At 40.7% G+C, this 25,264-nt stretch overlaps 2 non-coding genes and 2 pseudogenes across 2 annotated transcripts; all 4 read left to right on the top strand.

Annotated features, from left to right (window-relative positions):
- Positions 1–2,880: 2,880 nt before the first annotated feature.
- On the top strand, positions 2,881–3,077 carry LOC134584167 (U2 spliceosomal RNA). The gene has a single exon (XR_010086477.1). It is a non-coding gene; the product is annotated as a U2 spliceosomal RNA (small nuclear RNA).
- An 11,739-nt stretch (positions 3,078–14,816) lies between these two features.
- LOC134584183 (U2 spliceosomal RNA) lies at positions 14,817–15,028 on the top strand (annotated as a pseudogene).
- Positions 15,029–16,044: 1,016 nt separating this feature from the next.
- On the top strand, positions 16,045–16,235 carry LOC134583959 (U2 spliceosomal RNA). The gene has a single exon (XR_010086325.1). It is a non-coding gene; the product is annotated as a U2 spliceosomal RNA (small nuclear RNA).
- A 6,405-nt stretch (positions 16,236–22,640) lies between these two features.
- LOC134584195 (U2 spliceosomal RNA) lies at positions 22,641–22,848 on the top strand (annotated as a pseudogene).
- The last annotated feature ends 2,416 nt before the right edge of the window (positions 22,849–25,264 follow it).

Raw genomic sequence — 25,264 nt, 5'->3', positions numbered from 1 at the left:
GAGTTGGGTTGGGATGTGGAGAGTGAATCGGAAAACGCAAGAAATAGGTATAAGGAGAGCTTGGATGAAAAAGGGAGAAAGATAGTGTTTGCTGCTAGATTGCATGTTGTGGATAATGATGAAAAGTGTTCTAGGTATTTTTTTAAGAAAGCTTTTGAAGGTAAAAAAGGTATGGATGGAATTTTAAATGATAAGGGAATATTGGTGGAAGACAGGAGTGAATTATTAGATGAGGTGAAAGGGTTTTACAGTAAGTTGTATGCAGAAAAACAAAGAGATTTTGTGCTTGAAAGAGATTTTTTGAATGAGATTGAGAAAGGAATAAATGACATGGATGTTAGTGGATTGGTGCATGATATTTCAAAAAAGGAAGTATGGGATACGATTAATAATTTTAGGTTAAATAAAACTCCAGGGAGTGATGGGTTGCCGAGTGAATTTTATAGGTGGAGTTGGGAGATGATTGGGGATGAATTTTTGGAGGTATGTCAGTATGTGTTGAATCAATGTGAGATGTCAGAGTCTATGAAAAGGGGAATAATTGTTTTAATTTTTAAAAAAGGGAATAAAAATGATTTGACAAACTGGAGACCTATCACTTTGTTAAATATGGATTATAAAATTTTAACGAAACTGATTGCAAATAGAATGAAAGGTGTGATTGAAAATGTAATAGGTGACGAGCAAGTGTGTGCAGTGCCTGGAAGACGTATAGCGGAAAGTTTGATTGGATTAAGAGATGCATTGTGGTATAGTATGGATAGAATGCAGGAGGTGGCTGTGTTGACTGTGGACTTTGAGAAAGCCTATGATAGAGTATCGCATGATTTTATGTTGAAAGTTTTGGAGAGAATGGGATTCCCACTTAGATTGTTGAAATGGATTAAATGTTTTTATGATGGTATTGAAAGTAGGGTTCAGGTGAATGGATGGCTAACTGATGGTTTTAAAGTTCAGTCTGGGGTGAGACAGGGATGTCCTTTGTCCCCCATTCTTTTTATTTGCGTGATTGAACCGTTGTTAAAAAGTATACGTAAGGATAAGATTGTGAGAGGTGTGGAGATTCCTGGGAGTGATGCAAGAAGTTTGAAAGTTATTGGATATATGGATGATGTGACCGTGATTTGTAGTACGCAAGCAGCATTAAGAAGAGTGAAATTGTTGATTGACATTTTTTGTTTGGCGAGTGGTTTTAAAGTAAATTGGGAGAAATGTGCGTGTAAGGCTTTCGGTCAGTGGAAAGAATTGGAATTATGTGGTTGGAATGTTGTGGATGGTGCGATTGAAGTTTTGGGTGTTAAGTTTGATCTGGAGTTGAAAGGAAGAGAGAGTTGGGACAGAATTGTGAATAGAGTGAATCAGAAAATAGGTTTGTGGAATGTTAGGGTTTTATCATTTGAAGGAAAAGTTTTAATTATAAAAGCTATTTTATTTCCTATTATTTTGTACTTGAACTTGGTCTTTCCGGTACAAGACAAATGTTTAAGAAAATTGGTTAGATTAATTTTTTTGTTTTTTTGGGGGAGTCGAATGGAGAAGTTAAATAGAGTAAAGGTAATGAAAAAAAGAGAATGGTGGATTGAATATGCCTGATTTAGAGATGTTTTTATTGTGTCATTATGTAAGATTGTGTATTTTAATTAGTACGAATGAGAATGTGATTGCGTGTATGACAAGATATGCGGCTGGGATGATTTTGAGAAAATATGGATTGTTTGTGATTGATAAGAAAAAACCGATTTGTTTTAATGTGCCCTGGTTTTATAAAAGAATTGAAGTATGTGTAAAGAAATATGAGTTGGAGAATGTGAATAAAGGTGAATGGTGTGAAAAAAGGAAAGTTTTTCGTATTCTGAAAAGTAGAGAAGTTGGTATTTGGATAGATGGTTTGACTGAAGTTCAGAGTGTGGGAGTGTGGAAAAAATTGAATGATAAAGAAATGGTTAATAGACAGAGGGATGTTGCATGGATGAGTGTACATAATATTTTACCGACAAGAGAATTTCAGCATGATAGGTGTTTGGCGAGATCTGATGTGTGTCCAAGAGAAGGGTGTGGGGGGAGAGAGAATGTGGTGCATGCGTTATGGAACTGTGGTTTTGTGAGGGAAGTGATGAAAAAGTTATTGAAAATGGTTGTAGGAATAAGTGGTATTTCAATTTTTTCTTTTGAAGTTTTATTATTTGGTATTTGCAAGCTTGAGAAAGAAAAAGAGAGAGTGCTATGGTTAATGATGGGATGTGTTAAGGAGGTATTATGGGATGTAAGAAATTTGATGATATTTAAAAAGGAATGTGTGAATGTGGATGGATGTGTTAGAATGATTAGAGGTAAAATGTATTTATATTATTTAATGGATGTTAGGAAAAAGGGGGAAATAGATGCAGAAGGAGTGTGGGAAAACAAAGAAATGGCGGAAATGGTGTACATAATTGAAATGGTGGTGGGTGAGTTGGAGATTTTTTTGTGATAAATATGATGGGAATAAACTTGTTATGTATATAATTATTGACAAATGTTTTTCATGAAGAATTGTATAGTGTTATATCTAACTCTTGTGTTTTTCTTCAGGTTTGAAGAACAAGACTTTGGAGGGAATTGGTAATGGTGGGCGGTGGTGTAACGTGATTGTAAACATTGTGTATATTTATATGAAAAAAAAAAAAAAAAAGATTATTATTTTGTGTTAAAAGGGGTAAGTATGACTGGATGGATGAGTGTATTAGGAATAATAGTAATTTTTTTGGTGGGTGGTTTGCTGTGTTTTGGTGGGAAGGTGGTGGGTTTGTGTTGAGTTTTGCTGTGATTAATATAAATATTTTTATTGAAAAAGACCATGAGGATGTTATTTGAGAGATTCCTTGAATGTCAACTGGAGGAAAAGCTCTGTGACTGAATGGTTAAAAAAAATAAATAAAATAAAATCTGTTCTTATCAGTTTAATATCTGATACGTCCCCTATCTGGGGACCATATATTAAATGGATTTTTGGAACAGGGAGATGGAAGAAGAGCTTGCTCTGTCCACTCCACGCATTGACCTGGTATTGCAGTACCTCCAGGACCGGTGCACCTCTCTTATGCTGGTTAAAAAATAGATGGAACAAACAAACAAAAAACGAATGCAAAAGGGAAAAGAAAAAAAAGCAAGCCACTGGACTCTCACTTGGTGTGTGAGAACGAAGGCAAACTTGTTCTCCTTCCTTCCCTGCTTTTTCCTTTCAGATTAGAGGCAGTGCTTATACCACAGGGATATCCAATCTGGAGGGAAAAAACAGGCAGGCAAATCTCCAAACATTTTAATCCCTCCCCTAATTACCTCCTTTCCCATAAGTAGCAGCTCCTCCTGATCATCCCCGTTCTTTGCCTGCCTTCGGCAGGGGAGGTTAGACAGGAAGGTTCTCCAGGAAGTAGGTGAGAAGGGCTGAGGCTCTGGAGGCTCTGCTTCCTTGATGTCCGGTAAGTAGCGTTCAACACGCCGGCCGGCGTGGTCACTCAAAATTTATGTTGCCGTCTTTTGCCGTGCCAGGTGCCGGTATGACGAAGGACGCAGGCGTGCGTCGGCTGGGAGGTCCTGTCGGTGGAACGCACACACAGGTTGCGTTGCGTTCCACCAGGGAGTCGCAGAGCGCTATGCACATGCGCAATGCGAACCTGGATTCAGGCGCCAAATTCGAACTGGACGTTTCCGTTTGGTTACAGGACTTATATGAGCATGTACCAGCAGCAACCTCTGTTTGCCAGGAGCTCTCAGATCGGTTGTGAAGTGTGTTTCTCACCTGCCCTCCAACACACTCTCAGGCCATTTAAGGTAAGACTGTTAAGTTTTCATTTTAAATGGTTCTTAGCCTGAATCCGTAAGGAGAAAATTTTGATTATTTTCCCCTTTCTTGTTTTCTTGTTTTCCAGTATGTCTAATCCGGAAAGTATGGATAAAGTTGCTGAGAAGGGGAAATGTGCATCTAAAACCAAGCATTTAATGTGTTCTGTGTGTGGCCAACCTATGCCTGATGGTTGTAAAAAGAAACTTTGCTCAGTGTGTTCAAAAGAAGCTTCAGAGGAAGCAAAGAGAACAGAAATGTCCACTTTTCTCAGCTGGTTGCAGCAAAGTATGCAGCAAACATTTGTGGATATGCAGTCAGCTGCATTACAGTCAGTCCAGGCTTCTGTTGCCCAGGATTCTCAGATGGTAAAGCATGCTAAGAAAAGACAGATCTTGGGAAACATCTGATACTAGTTCGGGAACTAGTGGTTCTGAGTATGAAGATAATTCAGGCAGTGATTCCTCAGATGAGGAATTTGCCTTCCCAGATGAAGCCATTGGGAAATTGATTAAAGAAGTGCAGTGCATCTTTGATTTTGGGGTAACGGGGAAAAAGTCCAAAGTGTTTCCTTTTCACCCACAGACTAAGGAATTGATTTTGAAAGAATGGAAGTTCCCTAGTCACAAGCCGTTTCTGTCTAAGCATTTTAAAACTCTTTTTTCCATAGAATCAGAGCAAGACTGCAAGCTGGATACGGTCCCTGTAGTGGACGTCCCTATTGCTCAAATAGGTAAAAAGACTACTTTACCAATTGGAGATTCAAGCGGGCTCAAGGATGTCATGGATAAACGCATGGACTCCTCTTTAAAGAAGTTGTTCATCTCTTCTGCAGCCCAAGCTAAAGCCTTGATTACGGGGTCATCCGTTGCCAAGGCCCAAAAACTTTGGTTGGAAGAACTAGAAAAGGTATATACGGGAGAAGCTAAGGAAGACCCGTTAAAGCTATTAAAAAATATCAAGATGGCGTCTGATTTTTTAGTGGATGCTTCTACAGAAAGCCTGAAATTGTCGGCCAAGAATATTGGTATCTCAACAGTCGCCAGGAGAGCGCTTTGGCTTAGAAATTGGTCTGCAGATGCGGCATCTAAAAATTCTCTGTGTGAACTACCTTTTGAACCAGGAAGACTTTTCGGTTCTAAGCTGGATGAGCTGTTGAAACAGATGAAGGAAGGAAGGAAAGCTTTACCAGTATCATATAGGAAGCAGTCTAGAAGCCGTCACGCAGAGACACGTCCTTCATTCAGAAGTTCCTTTCGTAGAAACTATTTCAGGGGTCAACAGCAAAGAGCCTTTGATTATAGGAAGAAGGAAAGGTTTACTGCCAAGAGAAATAAAAAATTATGACGCCAGGCCGGTGGGTGGAAGGTTGAGTCACTTCCTAGAGCACTGGAAAGAGACAACATCAGATCGCTGGGTCCTTACAGTGATAGAGCACGGATACGCTCTAGAATTATCACAAGCCCCTATAAACATGTTTCTATGTTCCAGGGTTCAGTCTCTAGATATGGAACTCTCTCTGATGCGAGAAGTGTCAACTCTGTTACTAAAAAGAGTGGTGGAAGAAGTTCCTATGAAGGAAAGACATCAAGGCACCTATTCAAGACTTTTCTTGGTGCCAAAACCGGATGGTTCGTTCAGACCTATTCTAGATCTAAAAGCCGTAAACAAGCGGATTATCAAAAAGAAATTCCTCATGGAATCAGTGAAATCAGCGGCTCTGCTTATTCACCCAAAGAGTTGGTTTGCGTCCCTGGATTTGAAAGATGCCTATCTTCATGTACCCATAGCGGAATCCAGCAAAAGTTTTCTACGGTTTGCGGTGTGCTGCCAATCGGTAACCAAACATTACCAATTCAGAGCACTGCCTTTCGGCCTATCATCAGCGCCCAGAGTTTTCACAAAGCTTCTAGTAGTCGTTTCAGCTTTTCTAAGAGGTATGGGCATCGCTGTCATTCCATATTTGGACGACTGGCTGTTGATTGCAGAGTCCCAGGTTCAACTACAGTTAGATCTGGGGACAGCCATCAAATCGCTGGAAAAGCATGGCTGGCTAATAAATTTCAACAAATCGGAACTAGTGCCAGTTCAAAGGATCCAGTTCTTGGGTCTAATTTTGGATTCTATCGCAATGAAGTTATTTCTGCCAGAAGAAAAGAAACTAAAGATCAAGCGGTTAATCCGGAATCTCAGAGTAAAAAGAGTGTTTTCAATCAGAGAAGCCATGTGCTTGCTGGGTCTGTTTACAGCCTCAATTCCGGCAGTCGGTTGGGCAAAAGCCAGAATGAGACCTCTACAAAGAAACATTCTGCTAGTCTGGAATCGACAGGAACTCGGCCTAGATGGGCTGATGAGGTTCAACAATCTAACTTTAAAAAGTCTGCAGTGGTGGACATCTTCTCGTTTCCTCCACGAGGGTCTGTCATTCCGGATGAAGTCCTTCACTATCATAACAACAGACGCCTCTGCGCTGGGCTGGGGGGCCCATCTGGGAGACATAAAGAAGCAGGGGTCCTGGCAAGTGAAGGATATGAGAAGTTCCTCGAACTTCAGGGAATTAAAGGCCGTATGGATGGCACTCTTGGCGTTTCAGTTTCTCATCAAAAAGCGACATATTCAAATTCGTTCAGACAATCGTACGACAGTGGCATATTTGAACAAACAGGGAGGTACGAGATCAACAAGATTAGAAAGCCTGTGTTCAATGATCATGCTGTGGGCAGAAGTGCACCTTATGTCCATCTCTGCAGTTCACATTTTAGGAAAATTCAATGTGGTGGCAGATGCCCTGAGCAGGCATCATTTGAAACAAGCAGATTGGTCCCTGTCATGCAGAACTTTCAATTTCATCACAGACCGCTTCGGTGTTCCAGAGATAGACCTGATGGCATCCAGAATGAACAGGAAGACAAGACGGTTTGCTTCCCTAAATCCAGCGGACAGGCCGGATTTCATAGATGCCCTGTCAGTTCCATGGAAGTTCAACCTGGCTTATATCTTTCCGCCAGTAGTGCTTATTCCCAGAATACTTCAAAAAGTAAGGCTGGAAAATGTAAGAATTATCCTAATCCTTCCATGGTGGCCGAGGAGAAGTTGGTTCTCGGTTCTCCTGAACTTTCCGGGGGCCACCTTTTGGAAGTTGCCGCTTTCAGGAGAAATTCTAGAGGACGCCTTGGTGCCTCTTCCGACCCTTCGGAAATTCCAGTTGACGGCTTGGTTTCTGAATTCCAGATTTTAGAGAGCAAAGGTCTGGATCCTGAAGTGATTAAGATCCTGTTGGCAACTAACAAGGAATCGACGTCTAAGATCTACACTAGAATTTGGAAGATATTTTGTCAGTGGTGTTGTAGGTTTAAAGTCAACCCGGTTTCCGCGTCCATTCAGAAGATCCTAAGCTTCCTTCAGATGGGATTTGCAAAAGGCCTTAAACCTGCATCGTTGAAATTACAAGTTTCTGCTATCAGTTTCTTCTCCCTCAGATGCCTGGCCTCAAATGTTCTGATTTCTAGGTTCTTCAGAGCTCTGACTCGTTTGGTGCCCTATGTTAGGGAAACCTGTCCTCCCTGGGATCTAAACTTAGTCCTTTCCGCGCTTTGTGAGCCGCCCTTTGAACCATTGGAGGAAGCTTCCCTAAAGCTCGTTTCATTGAAAATTGTTTTTTTGGTGGCTATTACATCTGCTAAAAGAGTATGTGAGATCCAAGCTCTTCGGGCAAATTTTCCTTTTTTAGTTTTTCATCAGGACAAGGTGGTTCTAAAGCTCGATCCTTCATTCAGCCCGAAAGTTTTTTCTGTTTCAAATGTTAACCAGGAAGTGGTCTTACCAACTTTTTGTCAGAATCCATCTAATGCCTTGGAAAGCAAATTTCACTGCCTAGACGTAAAGAGATGTCTTTTGCAATATCTAAAAGCAACAGAATCCTTCAGGAAGGATAACAGTATTTTTGTATTATTCAAGGGCCCAAGAAAAGGCATGAAGGTTTCGAAAAGTTCTCTGGCTAGATGGCTGAAGGATTGTATTCAGTTGGCGTATTCCAAGAATGGCATGGATCATGCAGGCCCGTTAAAAGCCCATTCTACTAGATCTGTTTCGACGTCCTGGGCTCTGCGAGCAGCTGCTTCTCCTTCTCAGATTTGTTCAGCGGCTACGTGGTCCTCGCTCCATACTTTCTCAAAACACTACAAGTTGGACATACTGGCCTCGGAGGATGCAGCTTTTGGGCGCAAGGTGCTTCAAGCAGTAGTGAAATGAACCCGCCCTCTGGATCTGCTTTATTATATCCCTGTGGTATAAGCACTGCCTCTAATCTGAAAGGAAAAACATAAATTTTACTTACCGAAAATTTCTTTTTCCTGAAGATTAGAGGCAGTGCTACAATTCCCGCCCCTTTTTTCTAATAAACTAAGTAATTTTGCAGCTATTTGGCTTATGTATTGTCTGGGGATGATCAGGAGGAGCTGCTACTTATGGGAAAGGAGGTAATTAGGGGAGGGATTAAAATGTTTGGAGATTTGCCTGCCTGTTTTTTCCCTCCAGATTGGATATCCCTGTGGTATAAGCACTGCCTCTAATCTTCAGGAAAAAGAAATTTTCGGTAAGTAAAATTTATGTTTTTTCTCTGTTCTGTCTAAGTGCGAGCTCTGCCTCCCCCTGTCTGCGGCATGGCATGCCTGAATGAAGCCTGGACGGAACGGACCAAAAACATTACATTCCTTGAATTATGGACACTTGTAGCAATGTTTGTTATTGTTTCGTTTGGATTGATCGCTAGTCTGATTGTTATTATCTATCATGTGCTGTGCATGATTCAATTCTGTTCACCTGATTGATCCCATGTATTTAATCATTGTTATCGTGTAAATCTGTGTAATCACTTACTGGAATAAAAGTGTCCAGTACATATCCATTGTGAAGAAGTCAGAGTATGTATGGCTGGCTGGCTGGCTGGCAGCGTGCATTATCAGTGTTGGAAAAGTGGGCGGGATTAATTATGCAAATTTGCTGCAGCCTGCAGCATGCTGGTCTTTGCAATGACAGCACAAACGTTTTGGAGGGAAATCTGAGCAACATCTAGGTTATCAATTAAAGGTTTAATTAATTGCATTATTGAGTGATTGCGAGCAATCAGCAGGTGGTGCTTAATTGCTTGCTCTATCTACCCTACTTGCAGCTGAAGAGGAACAGACCAGGTGATCCAGCAACCTCGTTAGGCACCTTATCAGCGGTAGCAGCTGAGCTGGAGAGACAGAGGTGCAAGGTATGTCTGGAGGGGAGGGGAGGAATGGACAAGGTTAAGAAGGGGAGCTGGGTTTCAAGGGCTTAGAGGTTGTTTGCTGCTGTGGTGACTTTGTCTCTGTTGCTATTTGTAGCCAGCTTACACCTAGATGAGGAAAAGGCGGCACTGTGCCCAAGGCTCACCGCAAGCTGAACAAGCGCCAGCGAACGGCAGGTGAGTAGCTGGGCGCCCATTCTGGTTATCGCTTCTCGGCCTTTTGGCTAAGATCAAGTGTAACAGCTGGTCTGGTCAGAAGGTTCCGGTGCCTGGTGACGCTAGTCCCTCGGCCTTCCGGCTGTGTCTTCCTTTGGAGGACGCAGTCCGGCTGCTGCTATTGGGGGACGACCTGAGCCGGGTGCTGGAAACGAGAGGTGATCCCCGAGGATGGAGAGAGGGGCGCCATCTTACCCTAAGTCCGTCCGAGTATTCGTAGCGGAGGAAAGGAGAAGGGATGTGAGCCTGTACACTGTTCAGAAAGAAATCCTGGAAGACCTTTTGAAGATATCTCGTGACTGGCTGTTTTGTGTACAAGATTTTCCAGCTAGAGGTATTTATGATGTCTCATTTTTCGAGCAGGAGCAGGTAACTACGCTGATGGAAAGGTACAGACAGAAAGCGATGGAGCCTATACTGGAAGGTATTACTTTTCTTCCTTATGTCCCAATTGCGAAAATCCCTTTGGTAGTACATATGTACAATCCTTTCGTGACGGACGAAGAAATCATGCTGTTTCTGAGCAGGTACTGTTCAACTGTGTCCAAACCATTATGCCTTGTAAATATGTTTGGTGTATATAATGGGAAGAGGAAATTTTTTGTGGCGTTGAGACCTGATAGCTCTGAACTAAGTAGGTTAAAGCACCCCCCCCAAAATTTCTCAATTGGGGGGAATAGAGGGTATCTTTTTTACCCGGGGCAGCCTAAATACTGCCGAAACTGTTTTCAGTTTGGGCATTTGTCAGAAGAATGCCAAAAAGGAATGTGTTGTCGTAACTGTTATGGCGAAGGACATACGGCATCCGAGTGTGCAGAGCGCAGAAAGTGCGATCTTTGTGGCTCTGAAAGGCACATGGCTAGGACTTGTCCTAATTTGTTGAAACAGGACCCTCCTCAGGTAGAGGGAGCTGAAAGTGTTGGTGTTGGTGGTAGTGTTGGTGTTGAGGGTACAGGGAAGACCTCAGCGGTTAAAACCAAGATCCGGATTCCATTTATACCTACGTATGGTACACAAGTTAGGTCAATAGAAGAAATAGAGGATCGCCATGCAAAGATTATGGCTGAGGATGCTGCGAAAAAAGAAGCTAAAAAGGATGAAGCTATTCTAGCTGCGGAAAACGTGGAGATTGCTGAGGCTATGGAAGTGGTGACAGGTCCAACCGATATAGTTGATTCAGGTGAGGATGAGCTAAAAGTCAATAGGGCTACAAAGAAAAGGAGGAAGAGCCAGAAGTCCTCAGAAGGATTTCCTAAATTGCTTATGGAACTGTCATCGGACGGGAGTGAAGCTACGCAGTCTGAAGCTTCAGTTTCAGTCTCCCTGGTTGGTAAGACTCCGAGTCAGTCGAAACTTACTAAAGAGCCTGGTGTCTCGTTGAGACATGAAAAACAGAAAGTTTCGGATGAGGGTACGTGAGGCGTGATGAGGAATATTTCCTCTGACTCATGTTTGTGATATGTTCCCTTAATGTACGGAGCATAAAAACTGCAACAAGGCGAGCATTTATTTTTGATTTTTTGCATAAAATTAATTGTAATGTTTTTTGCTTGCAGGAATGTTGCCTAAGTGAAAAGCCACATCTGGCAAAGTGGGTTTTGGGCCCTGCTTTTTTTTCTTATGGTGTAGGTAAAAATGAAGGGGTGGCTATTCTGTTTAAAGGGAGGGATTTTGATATTGTTAAGGTGTGTGAAGTCGTGTCTGGGAGGGTTTTAATTGTTTATTTTTTGTTTAGGGGTATTATGTTTAAGGTTTGCAATGTATATTCACCAGTAAATAGAAATGATAGAATGAATGTGTTTGAATGTTTGAGGGTGTATTTACCAGGGAGGGAAGTGATGTTTCTGATAGGGGACTTTAATTGTATAATTAGGAGGGAGGATAGGGTGGGACAAGGACAGGAATATAATTTGGATAAAACTGGGAAAATGTTAAAAAATATGATTAGGGATTTTGGTTTGAAGGATATGGTGGATGTAGCAAAGAGTAATGAGGTATTTACATATTATTGTGACAAAGGAAGTGTGAAATCACGTATTGATTTTTGTTTTACTTCACAGGGTGTTGTGGCTGAAAGTCTTGCTATGCACAAGGTATCGTTTTCAGATCACGTAATGTTAGAATGTAAAGTACAAGTGGATGAGAGAATGGAATTTGGAAAAGGTACATGGAAATTAAATGTGAGTATGCTAATGGATGATGAAGTGAGAGAATGTTATTTTTTAAATTATAAGAAGTGGAAGGAATGTAAAGATAATTTTGTCAGTTTGATTGAATGGTGGGAATGGGTTAAATTTAAAACAAAGCAATTTTTTAAAAGGAAAGGATGGGAACGTGCAAAGAGAGAGAGAGAATGTTTTGATGAGTGGATAAAAAGAATAGATTATTTATGTAAATTGAGAGATTTGGGATGGGATGTGAAAGAGGATTTAGAAGAAGCAAGAGAAAAAAAGAAAAAATGTTTAGAGGAAAAGGGAAGAAAAATAGTGTTTGCTGCGAGAATGGAGGTAATAGAAAATGATGAGAAGTGTACAAGGTTTTTTTCCAGAAAAGCATATGATGGGCGGAGATGTATGGATGGTATTTTAGATAAGGATGGTGTTTTATTGAAAGAAAATGGTCCTATGTTAAAGGAGGTTCAAATGTTTTATGAAAATTTGTATGATTTGAAAGTAAGAGATAGAGGTTTGGAGAATGATTTTTTTAAAGAAAATTGAAAAAGGAATTAGAGAAGAAGATGTTTGTGGGTTGGTAAAAGAGATTGATAAAAAAGAAGTAAGAGATACGATTAATAATTTTAAATTGAACAAAACACCGGGAATGGATGGACTACCAATAGAATTTTATAGAATGTGTTGGGAAGTGATTGAAGATGATTTTGTGGAAATGTGTAAATGTGTGTTGCATAGGGGTGAATTGGCTGAATCAATGAAGAAAGGTATGATTGTTTTAATTTTTAAAAAAGGTGAAAAAAATGATTTAAAAAATTGGAGACCGATAACCCTGCTGAATTCTGATTATAAAATTTTAGCAAAAATAATTGCAAACAGAATGAAGAATGTGATTGAAGATATGATTGGAGAAGAGCAAATATGTGCAGTACCTGGGAGACAGATTGCGGAGTGTATGATAGGTTTAAGAGATGTTTTATTTGATTGTATGGAAAGAAAACAAGAAGTAGCGGTTGCTACGATTGATTTTGAGAAAGCTTATGATAGGGTAGCGCATGATTTTATGTTTAATATATTGGAAAGAATGGGAGTGCCTTGTAAATTATTAGAGTGGATAAAATGTATGTATGTGAATATTGAAAGTGTAGTACAGGTGAATGGATGGGTGACTGATGCTTTTAAAGTAAAATCCGGGGTGCGACAGGGTTGTCCTTTGTCCCCTATTTTGTTTATATGCGTGATTGAACCGCTACTTCAAAGTATAAGAGATGAGAAGATGGTGAAAGGTGTGGAAATCCCAGGTAGTGGTGCGAGGAGATTGAAAGTGATTGGTTATATGGATGACGTGACTGTGGTTTGCAAATCTCAAGCAGGGTTAAGACGGATTAAATTATTGGTAGAGATCTTTTGTATGGCGAGTGGTTTTAAGGTAAATTGGAATAAATGTGCATGTAAGACGTTTGGTAGGTGGAGAGAATTAGAGTTGAGTGGATGGCCTATAGTGGAGAATGAAATAAAAATATTGGGTGTAATGTTTGATGAGGAGTTGAAAGGGAAGGAGAGTTGGAATAGAGTGGTAAATAGAGTAAATCAGAAGATTGGGTATTGGAATGAAAGAATTTTATCTTTTGAAGGGAAAGTTTTAATTATAAAGGCAGTTTTAATCCCAATAATGTTGTATATAAATTTTATATTTCCAGTAAGGTATGGATGTTTAAGAAAGTTAGTTAGGATAATATTCTTATTTTTTGGGGGTAGCAGAATGGAGAGATTGAGCAGGGAAAAAGTAATGAGAAAGAGAGAGAATGGAGGAATGGGTGTACCAAATTTAGAACAAATTTTATTAATACAATATGTAAGAATGTGTGTGAAAATTAGTTTAAAAGAAAGTATGATAGCATGTATGTTAAAGTATGAGGCAGGAATGGTGTTGAGGAAATATGGATTATATGAATTGGTTAGGACTAAACCTTATCGTTTTATTATACCGTGGTTTTACAAGAAAATTGAGGAATGTATGATAAAATATGAATTGATGAATGTATCAATAGATGATTGGTGTACAAAGAAAAAGGTTTTTTTAATATTACAAGATAAGGAAGAGTTATTGGGAATTGATGGATTGACGGTTGGTGAGAGTAAAAAAGTATGGAAGAGGATGAATGAACAAGGAATTTTAAATAGACAGAGAGATGTGGCATGGATGGCTGTACATAATGTGTTACCTACAAGAGAGTTTCAGTATGGAAGAAGACTTGCGAGATCTGAAGTGTGTCCGAGGGAAGGATGTGGCGATCGTGAAAATGTGGTACATATGTTATGGAATTGTGCTTTTGTGAGAGAAGTGATGAGGAAATGTTTGAAGTTGGTAGTAGGTGTGTCAGGTATTAAAATTTTTTCTTTTGAGGTATTATTATTTGGGTTATGTCAAGTAGAGAAGGAAAAGGAGAAAGTGTTGTGGTTGATGATGGCGTGTATAAAAGAAGTGATTTGGGATGTAAGAAATCTGTTAATTTATAAAAATGAGTGTATTTCAGTGGATGGATGTGTAAGGATGATTAGGGGGAGAATGTATTTGTATTACTTAATGGATGTAAGGAGAAAAGGTGAATTGGATGCAGAAGGAATATGGAAAACTGTTAAGTGGAAAAAATGGTGTGCATAGCAAGATGGTGGTGGGTATTTTTTAAGTAAATTAAGTGGTTGAAAAAAAAAAAAAAAAATTAAAAAAAAAAAAAAAAATTTTGGTGAAAGGGTTGTTGTATTTATGTGTTAATAAATATGTATTTGATTTGGTTTAGGAAGGAAGAAAATATTTAATGGAGGGAAGAGGTAATGAGTGGGTGGTGGGGGTGTTGTGTTTTTTTATATAATTGTAAAAAATTGCGTATTAATTTTGTTCTAAGTTTAATGATACATTATGTTTATATAAAAAAAAAAAAAAAAAAAAAAAAAATTTTGGTGAAAGGGTTGTTGTATTTATGTGTTAATAAATATGTATTTGATTTGGTTTAGGAAGGAAGAAAATATTTAATGGAGGGAAGAGGTAATGAGTGGGTGGTGGGGGTGTTGTGTTTTTTTATATAATTGTAAAAAATTGTGTATTAATTTTGTTCTAAGTTTAATGATACATTATGTTTAAAAAAAAAAAAAATGGGGTAAGTATGAATGATTGGATGAATGGGGTAGGTATATATTGTTTTGCAGTGATTTTGGTGTGGGGGTTTGCTGTGGTTTATGGGGTGGTGATGGGTTTGTTGTGGTTATTGCTGTGTTGTGTTTGTTATTAAATTTTACTGAAAAAGACCATGAGGATGTTATCTGAGAGATTCCTTGAATATCATCTGGAGGAAATGCTCTGTGACTGAGTGGTTAAAAAAAAAAAAAAAAAAAAAATCTGTTCTTATCAGTTTAATATCTGATACGTCCCCTATCTGGGGACCATATATTAAATGGATTTTTGGAACAGGGAGATGGAAGAAGAGCTTGCTCTGTCCACTCCACGCATTGACCTGGTATTGCAGTACCTCCAGGACCGGTGCACCTCTCTTATTCTGGTTAAAAAATAGATTGATTGATTGAACAAAAAATGCAAAAAGGAAAAGCAAGCCACTGGACTCTCACTTGGCGAGAACGAAGGCAAACTTGTTCTCCTTCCTTCCCTTCCCTGCTTTTTTCTCTGTTCTGTCTAAGTGCGAGCTCTGCCTCCCCCTGTCTGCGGCATGGCATGCCTGAAAGAAGCCTGGACGGAACGGACCAAAAACATGACATTCCTTGAATTATGGACACTTGTAGCAATGTTTGTTAACTGTTATTGTTTCGTTTGGATTGATCGCTAGTCTGATTGTTATTCTCTATCATGTGCTGTGCACGATGCAATTCTGTTCACCTGATCCCATGTATTTATTTAATCATTGTTATCATGTAAATCTGTGTAATCACTTCATGGAATAAAAGTGTCCAGTACATATCCATTGTGAAGAAGTCAGAGTATGTATTGCTGGCTGGCTGGCTGGCTGGCTGGCTGGCAGCGTGCATTATCAGTGTTGGAAAAGTGGGCGGGATTAATTATGCAAATTTGCTGCAGCCTGCAGCATGCTGGTCTTTGCAATGACAGCACAAACGTTTTGGAGGGAAATCTGAGCAACATCTAGGTTATCAATCAATTAAAGAAAGGTTTAATTAATTGCATTATTGAGTGATTGCGAGCAATCAGCAGGTGGTGCTTAATTGCTTGCTCTATCTACCCTACTTGCAGCTGAAGAGGACCAGACCAGGTGATCCAGCAACCTCGTTAGGCACCTTATCAGCGGTAGCAGCTGAGCAGGAGAGACAGAGGTGCAAGGTATGTCTGGAGGGGAGGGGGAGGAATGGACAAGGATAAGAAGGGGAGCTGGGTTTCAAGGGTTTAGAGGTTGTTTGCTGCTCTGGTGACTTTGTCTCTGTTGCTATTTGTAGCCAGCTTACACCTAGATGAGGAAAAGGCGGCACTGTGGCCAAGGCTCACCGCAAGCTGAACAAGCGCCAGCGAACGGCAGGTGAGTAGCTGGGCGCCCATTCTGGTTATCGCTTCTCGGCCTTTTGGCTAAGATCAAGTGTAGTATCTGTTCTTATCAGTTTAATATCTGATACGTCCCCTATCTGGGGACCATATATTAAATGGATTTTTGGAACAGGGAGATGGAAGAAGAGCTTGCTCTGTCCACTCCACGCATTGACCTGGTATTGCAGTACCTCCAGGACCGGTGCACCTCTCTTATTCTGGTTAAAAAATAGATTGATTGATTGAACAAAAAATGCAAAAAGGAAAAGCAAGCCACTGGACTCTCACTTGGCGAGAACGAAGGCAAACTTGTTCTCCTTCCTTCCCTTCCCTGCTTTTTTCTCTGTTCTGTCTAAGTGCGAGCTCTGCCTCCCCCTGTCTGCGGCATGGCATGCCTGAAAGAAGCCTGGACGGAACGGACCAAAAACATGACATTCCTTGAATTATGGACACTTGTAGCAATGTTTGTTAACTGTTATTGTTTCGTTTGGATTGATCGCTAGTCTGATTGTTATTCTCTATCATGTGCTGTGCACGATGCAATTCTGTTCACCTGATCCCATGTATTTATTTAATCATTGTTATCATGTAAATCTGTGTAATCACTTCATGGAATAAAAGTGTCCAGTACATATCCATTGTGAAGAAGTCAGAGTATGTATTGCTGGCTGGCTGGCTGGCTGGCTGGCTGGCTGGCTGGCTGGCAGCGTGCATTATCAGTGTTGGAAAAGTGGGCGGGATTAATTATGCAAATTTGCTGCAGCCTGCAGCATGCTGGTCTTTGCAATGACAGCACAAACGTTTTGGAGGGAAATCTGAGCAACATCTAGGTTATCAATCAATTAAAGAAAGGTTTAATTAATTGCATTATTGAGTGATTGCGAGCAATCAGCAGGTGGTGCTTAATTGCTTGCTCTATCTACCCTACTTGCAGCTGAAGAGGACCAGACCAGGTGATCCAGCAACCTCGTTAGGCACCTTATCAGCGGTAGCAGCTGAGCAGGAGAGACAGAGGTGCAAGGTATGTCTGGAGGGGAGGGGGAGGAATGGACAAGGATAAGAAGGGGAGCTGGGTTTCAAGGGTTTAGAGGTTGTTTGCTGCTCTGGTGACTTTGTCTCTGTTGCTATTTGTAGCCAGCTTACACCTAGATGAGGAAAAGGCGGCACTGTGGCCAAGGCTCACCGCAAGCTGAACAAGCGCCAGCGAACGGCAGGTGAGTAGCTGGGCGCCCATTCTGGTTATCGCTTCTCGGCCTTTTGGCTAAGATCAAGTTTATTCTTGACTTACCAGAAGGTTCCGGAGGATCGGCAACGCTAGCCCCTCGGCCTTCCGGACTGTGTTCTCCCAGTGGGGACACGGTCTGGATGCTGCTATTGGGGGGCGATCCGCGCTGACTCCGGAAACGGGAGGCGATCTGCGATGGAGGGAGGCGGCCCCTCGATTCCTAAGACCATCAGGGTTTTTGTGGTTGCGGAGAGAAGGAACGAGGTAGGTTTATACGTTGTTCAACGTGAAATCCTGGAGGAGCTGTTGGGAGTGCCGAGGGCTTGGTTGTTCTGCGTACAGGACTTCCAGGCCCGAGGCATATATGACGTTACCTTTACGGAGCAAGTTCACGTGTCTACTGTCATGGAGAGGCTGAATTTGAAGATAGAAGAGGATATACTGAAAGGTATCAAGTTTATTCCTTTTGTTCCGGTATCAAGGATACCTATGTGCGTGCATATGTACAACCCCTTTGTTACCGATGAGGAGATAAAGACCTTTCTAAGTAGGTACTGTTCACAGGTGTCTAACACCTTCGGTGTGTATAATGGCAAAAGAAAATTTTTTGTTGTTTTACGAACAGATCCTTCTGAGACGGGTGGTTTGAAACATCCGCCTCAGAACTTTTCAATTGGAGGGAACCGAGGTTATTTGTTCTACCCTGGACAACCAAAATTTTGTAGAAATTGTTTTCAGTTTGGACACGTGATGGTGGAATGTGCTAAAGGTATGTGCTGCAGGAATTGCTTTGGGGAGGGACATACTGCGTCAGAATGTGCTGAAAGGCGGAAATGTGATTTATGCGGGTCTGAGCGCCATATGGCTAGATTCTGCCCGGATTTGACGAAGGGTCCCCCCTGGGCAGGGCCTGCAGACGGGTCACGTCAAACGGAGTCTGCAAGTACAAGTATGAGCGATGGGAAAAAAGTGCAGATTCCGTTTATCCCAACCTTTGGCACACAATTACGGTCCAGACAGGAGCATGAAGAAAGACATGCAGAAATTATGGCAGCAGACTTGGTTAAAAAGAAAGAGAAGGAAGAAAATAAGGTTGCACTTGTAGGCGAGGCAGTGGAAGCGGTGGAACCAGTTGCAATGGAAGAAGAAATAGCAGGCCCCCTAGATATAGCAGCTGAGGATGAAGAGGGTACCAGTAAAATGGTTCCTGCTTCAAAGAAGCAAAAAAGAAAAGGCAAAGAGCTTCATACTGAAGACTTTCCAAAGCTAATGGTGGTTTCTTCCCCTGAGTTTGGAGAGCGGTCTGAGTCTGAAGTTTCTGGGTCATATTCACCGGTTTTTGATTCCCAAGCGGTGTCACGTTTGTTTGACATTACTGGTTTCAATGTAGACCAAGAAGGAAGCTGTGGATCAGATGATGGAACGTGATATGATGAGGTTGTATAACCTCTGATCTATGTTCCAAGTAGCCACCCTCAATGTGAGGAGTATTAAGTCTGCAGTGAGAAGAGCTGTTGTTTTTGATTTTTTGAGAAAACTAACTTTTCAGATCATCTGTCTACAAGAATGTGGGCTGACAGATAAACCAATAATTTCTAAATGGGAAAAGGGTCCAAGTTTTTTTTCTTTTGGTGTGGGTAAAAATATTGGTGTGGCGGTGTTATTTAAGGGGTGGGAATTTACTATTTTGAAGACACTAGAAATTGTTTCAGGGAGGGTATTAATAGTTTATTTTCTGTATAGAGGTATTGAGTATAGGTTAATAAATGTGTACGCACCAGTTAATAAGAATGAAAGATTGGAGGTTTTTGAGTGTTTGGGGTTGGTGTTGCCAGGGAGGGAAATCACATTTTTGTGTGGGGATTTTAATTGTATCATTAGGAAGGAAGATAGGGTAGGTTTGGGTGACGGGTATAAATTAGATAGTACAGGGAAAATGTTAAAAAACCTAATCAAGGATTTTGGACTTATAGACACGATAGGGGTGATAGGGGATGATGAAAAATTTACGTTTGTGAGTGATAAAGGTTCAGTAAGATCTCGTATAGACTTTTGTTTTATTTCGCAGGGTGTTAAGGTGGAATCTCTACGCACATGGAGTGTTTCTTTTTCAGACCATATGTTATTGGGATGTAAGGTGAGGTTGGATGAAAAATTAGTTTTTGGCAGAGGGTTTTGGAAATTGAATGTTAGTATGCTGGTGGATGAAAATGTAAGAATGGAATATAGTAGAAAGTATGCAGTATGGAGGAAATGTAAGAATAACTTTAAGAATTTGATTGAATGGTGGGAATGGGTGAAAAGAGAAACAAAATATTTTTTTCAAAATAAAGGTTGTATGATAGCAAGGCAAGAAAGTGAGTGTTTGGATAAATTTCGAAGAAGGATAGACTATCTGTGTAAATTGAGAGAAGGTGGATGGGAAGTGGATGATGAATTAAAGGAGGCAAGAGAGAATAGAGGAAAATGTTTGGAAGCTTTAGGTAGAAAGATTGTTTTTGCAGCTAAGTTGAAGGTAATGGAAAATGATGAGAAATGCACGAGATTCTTTTTTAAAAAAGCGTATGAATGTAGAAAAGGGATGGATGGAGTTTTGAATGAGGAAGGTGAGTTAGTTCAAAGTAAGGAGGAAATGTTGAATGAAGTAAGAAGGTTTTATAAGCATTTATATGGGGGAAAAAAGCGAAATGTTAGTTTAGAAGAGGAAGTGTTGAATGGTATTGAGAGTAGATTGAGTGAAGATGATGTGAGGTGGTTAGAAAGAGACGTGAATAAAAAGGAGATAATTGATACTATTTCTCAGTTTAAATGTAATAAAACTCCAGGGAGTGATGGTTTATCTGTTGAATTTTATCGGATGTTTTGGGAGGTAATTGAGGAAGATTTTGTTGAAGTATGTAAGTTGGTTTTAAGTCATGGTATGCTGTCTGGATCTATGAGAAAGGGAGTAATTGTGTTAATTTATAAAAAAGGTGAAAGGAGCGACTTGAGAAATTGGAGGCCGATAACACTGTTAAATGTTGATTACAAAATCATAGCGAAGGTGATTGCTAATAGAATGAAAGGAGTGATTGTAAGTATGGTGGGAGAGGAGCAAGTGTGTGCTGTGCCTGGTAGACAGATTGCAGAGAGTTTGATTGTTTTGAGAGATGTATTGTGGTTCTGTAAGGAAAGGAAAATTGAAGTGGCGATTGCAACAATAGATTTTGAAAAAGCGTATGATAGAGTTGCGCATGAGTTTATGTTTGAGATTTTAGATAGAATGGGTTTGCCGATGAAAGTGATAAATTGGATCAAATGTTTATATGAGGGGATTGAGAGTGTGGTGCAAGTAAATGGATGGATGACAAAAAGCTTTTGTGTGCATTCAGGAGTGAGACAAGGTTGCCCCTTGTCGCCGGTGCTTTTTATTTGCGTGATTGAACCTTTATTACGTAGTATTATGAATGACAAAGTGGTGAGGGGTGTTGAAGTTCCAGGGAGCAATGCGAGGAGTTTGAAAGTGATCGGGTACATGGATGACGTAACTGTTATATGTAGAACGCAAGCTGGTTTACGGAGAGTGAAATTGTTAGTGGAAGTGTTTTGTATGACTAGTGGGTTCAGAGTAAATTGGGATAAATGTGCTTGTAAAGCTTTTGGGAGATGGAGTGAGTTAGAGTTATGTGGATGGCCAGTGGTTGAGAACGAGATTGAAGTGTTGGGAGTTAAATACGATGAGGAATTAAAAGGGAAAGAGAGTTGGAATAGAGTAGTTTGTCGTGTGAATCAGAAGATTGGCTTGTGGAATGATAGAGTGTTATCGTTTGAAGGCAAGGTATTAATTATTAAAGCAATCCTGTTACCTATTATGTTATATTTAAATTTTGTTTTTCCTATTAATGATAAGAGTTTAAGAAAGTTGAATAGAATAATTTTTTTGTTTTTCTGGGGGAGTAGAATGGAAAGATTGGAAAGAGTGAAAGTGGTAAAACAACGCAAAAATGGGGGTATGAATGTTCCGGATGTGAGTAGATTTTTATTAATTCATTATGTTCGAATGTGTATTAGAATTAGTAAAAAAGACAATGTGATTGCGTGTATGTTGAAATATGCAGCCGGAATGAGTTTGAGAAAGTATGGTTTGTGTGTGGTGGAACGGACTAAACCATTGTGTTTAATTTTACCCTGGTTTTATAAGAGGATTGAAGTTTGTATGTGTAAGTATGGTTTGCAGAATGTTTCCAGTGAGGAATGGTGTGACAAGAAAAAGGTTTTTAAAATTTTGGACGGGAAGGAAACTGTAATTGGTATTGACGGTTTGAATGAAAATCAGAGTATAAGAGTGTGGAAGAGGATAAATGAGATAGAAATAGGTAATAGACAGAGGGATATAGCGTGGATGGCAGTGCATAATTGTTTGGCAACGAGAGAGGTACAGTATGGAAGGAGGTTAGCGAGGTCTGAAATGTGTCCGAGGGAAGGTTGTGGAGGGAGAGAGAATGTTGTACATGTTTTTTGGAATTGTGTGTTTGTTAGAGAATTGATGGAAAAATTATTGAAGATGGTAGTAGGATTGACTGGTATTTCTGTTTTTTCTTATGAAGTTTTGATGTTTGTTGAGGGTAAGATTGAGGGTGTGAAGGAGAGAATTTTGTGGATGTTAATGGCTTGTATAAAAGAGACAGTGTGGGATGTAAGGAATTTAATAGTTTTCAAAAAAGAATGTTTAACAAGGGATGCGTGTGTACGAATGATTAAAGGTAAAATGTATTTATATTATTTGAGAGATGTGAGAAAGTTTGGTGAAATGGATGCTGAAGGTATTTGGAAAACAAAAAAATGGAAAAAATGGTGTGCGTAGAGAGGAAGCAGGTGGTGGGTTTGTGTGATTTAATAGGAAGGTAAAAAAGTTGTATAAGAAATGGAGGGTGGTGGGTGATTATTGACAAAGTTATGTATATATTTATGTGTTAATTAGAAATTGAAGTAAATATGTTAATATATGAAAAAGGAAAAAAAAAAAATGGGTTTAGTATGTAAATATTAATGATTTTTGATTGAATTAATCTGTACCATTTGATTTTCATGTAGGTTAAAATGGAAGAACAGAGGTGGGTATAGGTAATGTTGGGTGGAGGGGTGTGTGGGTTTATCAATGGACTATGATGTTTATTTGATTGCTAAATATATGGGGTAAGTAGGAAGGTAAGAATGTCTGTGGTTAAGAATTTTTGTTTTAAATGTGTTTGCAGTGGGGGTTTTTTCGATGGGTGGGTGGGTGGTTTGCTGTGGTTTGAGGGTGGTGGGAATTGTTGTTTTTGTGATTTATGTGATGTTTATTTCTTATTATTATTTTATTGCAAAGATCATGATGATGTTATTGAGAGGTTCCTTGAATTTCAACTGGAGGAAAAGCTCTGTGACTGAGTGGTTAAATAAAAAAAAAAAAAAAAAAAAAAAAAAAAATCTGTTCTTATCAGTTTAATATCTGATACGTCCCCTATCTGGGGACCATATATTAAATGGATTTTTGGAACAGGGAGATGGAAGAAGAGCTTGCTCTGTCCACTCCACGCATTGACCTGGTATTGCAGTACCTCCAGGACCGGTGCACCTCTCTTATTCTGGTTAAAAAATAGATTGATTGATTGAACAAAAAATGCAAAAAGGAAAAGCAAGCCACTGGACTCTCACTTGGCGAGAACGAAGGCAAACTTGTTCTCCTTCCTTCCCTTCCCTGCTTTTTTCTCTGTTCTGTCTAAGTGCGAGCTCTGCCTCCCCCTGTCTGCGGCATGGCATGCCTGAAAGAAGCCTGGACGGAACGGACCAAAAACATGACATTCCTTGAATTATGGACACTTGTAGCAATGTTTGTTAACTGTTATTGTTTCGTTTGGATTGATCGCTAGTCTGATTGTTATTCTCTATCATGTGCTGTGCACGATGCAATTCTGTTCACCTGATCCCATGTATTTATTTAATCATTGTTATCATGTAAATCTGTGTAATCACTTCATGGAATAAAAGTGTCCAGTACATATCCATTGTGAAGAAGTCAGAGTATGTATTGCTGGCTGGCTGGCTGGCTGGCTGGCTGGCTGGCAGCGTGCATTATCAGTGTTGGAAAAGTGGGCGGGATTAATTATGCAAATTTGCTGCAGCCTGCAGCATGCTGGTCTTTGCAATGACAGCACAAACGTTTTGGAGGGAAATCTGAGCAACATCTAGGTTATCAATCAATTAAAGAAAGGTTTAATTAATTGCATTATTGAGTGATTGCGAGCAATCAGCAGGTGGTGCTTAATTGCTTGCTCTATCTACCCTACTTGCAGCTGAAGAGGACCAGACCAGGTGATCCAGCAACCTCGTTAGGCACCTTATCAGCGGTAGCAGCTGAGCAGGAGAGACAGAGGTGCAAGGTATGTCTGGAGGGGAGGGGGAGGAATGGACAAGGATAAGAAGGGGAGCTGGGTTTCAAGGGTTTAGAGGTTGTTTGCTGCTCTGGTGACTTTGTCTCTGTTGCTATTTGTAGCCAGCTTACACCTAGATGAGGAAAAGGCGGCACTGTGGCCAAGGCTCACCGCAAGCTGAACAAGCGCCAGCGAACGGCAGGTGAGTAGCTGGGCGCCCATTCTGGTTATCGCTTCTCGGCCTTTTGGCTAAGATCAAGTTTATTCTTGACTTACCAGAAGGTTCCGGAGGATCGGCAACGCTAGCCCCTCGGCCTTCCGGACTGTGTTCTCCCAGTGGGGACACGGTCTGGATGCTGCTATTGGGGGGCGATCCGCGCTGACTCCGGAAACGGGAGGCGATCTGCGATGGAGGGAGGCGGCCCCTCGATTCCTAAGACCATCAGGGTTTTTGTGGTTGCGGAGAGAAGGAACGAGGTAGGTTTATACGTTGTTCAACGTGAAATCCTGGAGGAGCTGTTGGGAGTGCCGAGGGCTTGGTTGTTCTGCGTACAGGACTTCCAGGCCCGAGGCATATATGACGTTACCTTTACGGAGCAAGTTCACGTGTCTACTGTCATGGAGAGGCTGAATTTGAAGATAGAAGAGGATATACTGAAAGGTATCAAGTTTATTCCTTTTGTTCCGGTATCAAGGATACCTATGTGCGTGCATATGTACAACCCCTTTGTTACCGATGAGGAGATAAAGACCTTTCTAAGTAGGTACTGTTCACAGGTGTCTAACCCAGTGAAGTTAGTTAACACCTTCGGTGTGTATAATGGCAAAAGAAAATTTTTTGTTGTTTTACGAACAGATCCTTCTGAGACGGGTGGTTTGAAACATCCGCCTCAGAACTTTTCAATTGGAGGGAACCGAGGTTATTTGTTCTACCCTGGACAACCAAAATTTTGTAGAAATTGTTTTCAGTTTGGACACGTGATGGTGGAATGTGCTAAAGGTATGTGCTGCAGGAATTGCTTTGGGGAGGGACATACTGCGTCAGAATGTGCTGAAAGGCGGAAATGTGATTTATGCGGGTCTGAGCGCCATATGGCTAGATTCTGCCCGGATTTGACGAAGGGTCCCCCCTGGGCAGGGCCTGCAGACGGGTCACGTCAAACGGAGTCTGCAAGTACAAGTATGAGCGATGGGAAAAAAGTGCAGATTCCGTTTATCCCAACCTTTGGCACACAATTACGGTCCAGACAGGAGCATGAAGAAAGACATGCAGAAATTATGGCAGCAGACTTGGTTAAAAAGAAAGAGAAGGAAGAAAATAAGGTTGCACTTGTAGGCGAGGCAGTGGAAGCGGTGGAACCAGTTGCAATGGAAGAAGAAATAGCAGGCCCCCTAGATATAGCAGCTGAGGATGAAGAGGGTACCAGTAAAATGGTTCCTGCTTCAAAGAAGCAAAAAAGAAAAGGCAAAGAGCTTCATACTGAAGACTTTCCAAAGCTAATGGTGGTTTCTTCCCCTGAGTTTGGAGAGCGGTCTGAGTCTGAAGTTTCTGGGTCATATTCACCGGTTTTTGATTCCCAAGCGGTGTCACGTTTGTTTGACATTACTGGTTTCAATGTAGACCA

The sequence above is a fragment of the Pelobates fuscus genome, chromosome 13 (genome assembly GCF_036172605.1).
Source record: "Pelobates fuscus isolate aPelFus1 chromosome 13, aPelFus1.pri, whole genome shotgun sequence".
NCBI lineage: Eukaryota > Metazoa > Chordata > Amphibia > Anura > Pelobatidae > Pelobates > Pelobates fuscus.
The sequence above is the reverse complement of the archived record's forward strand: the minus strand, read 5'-3'. Positions and strand labels throughout refer to the sequence as shown.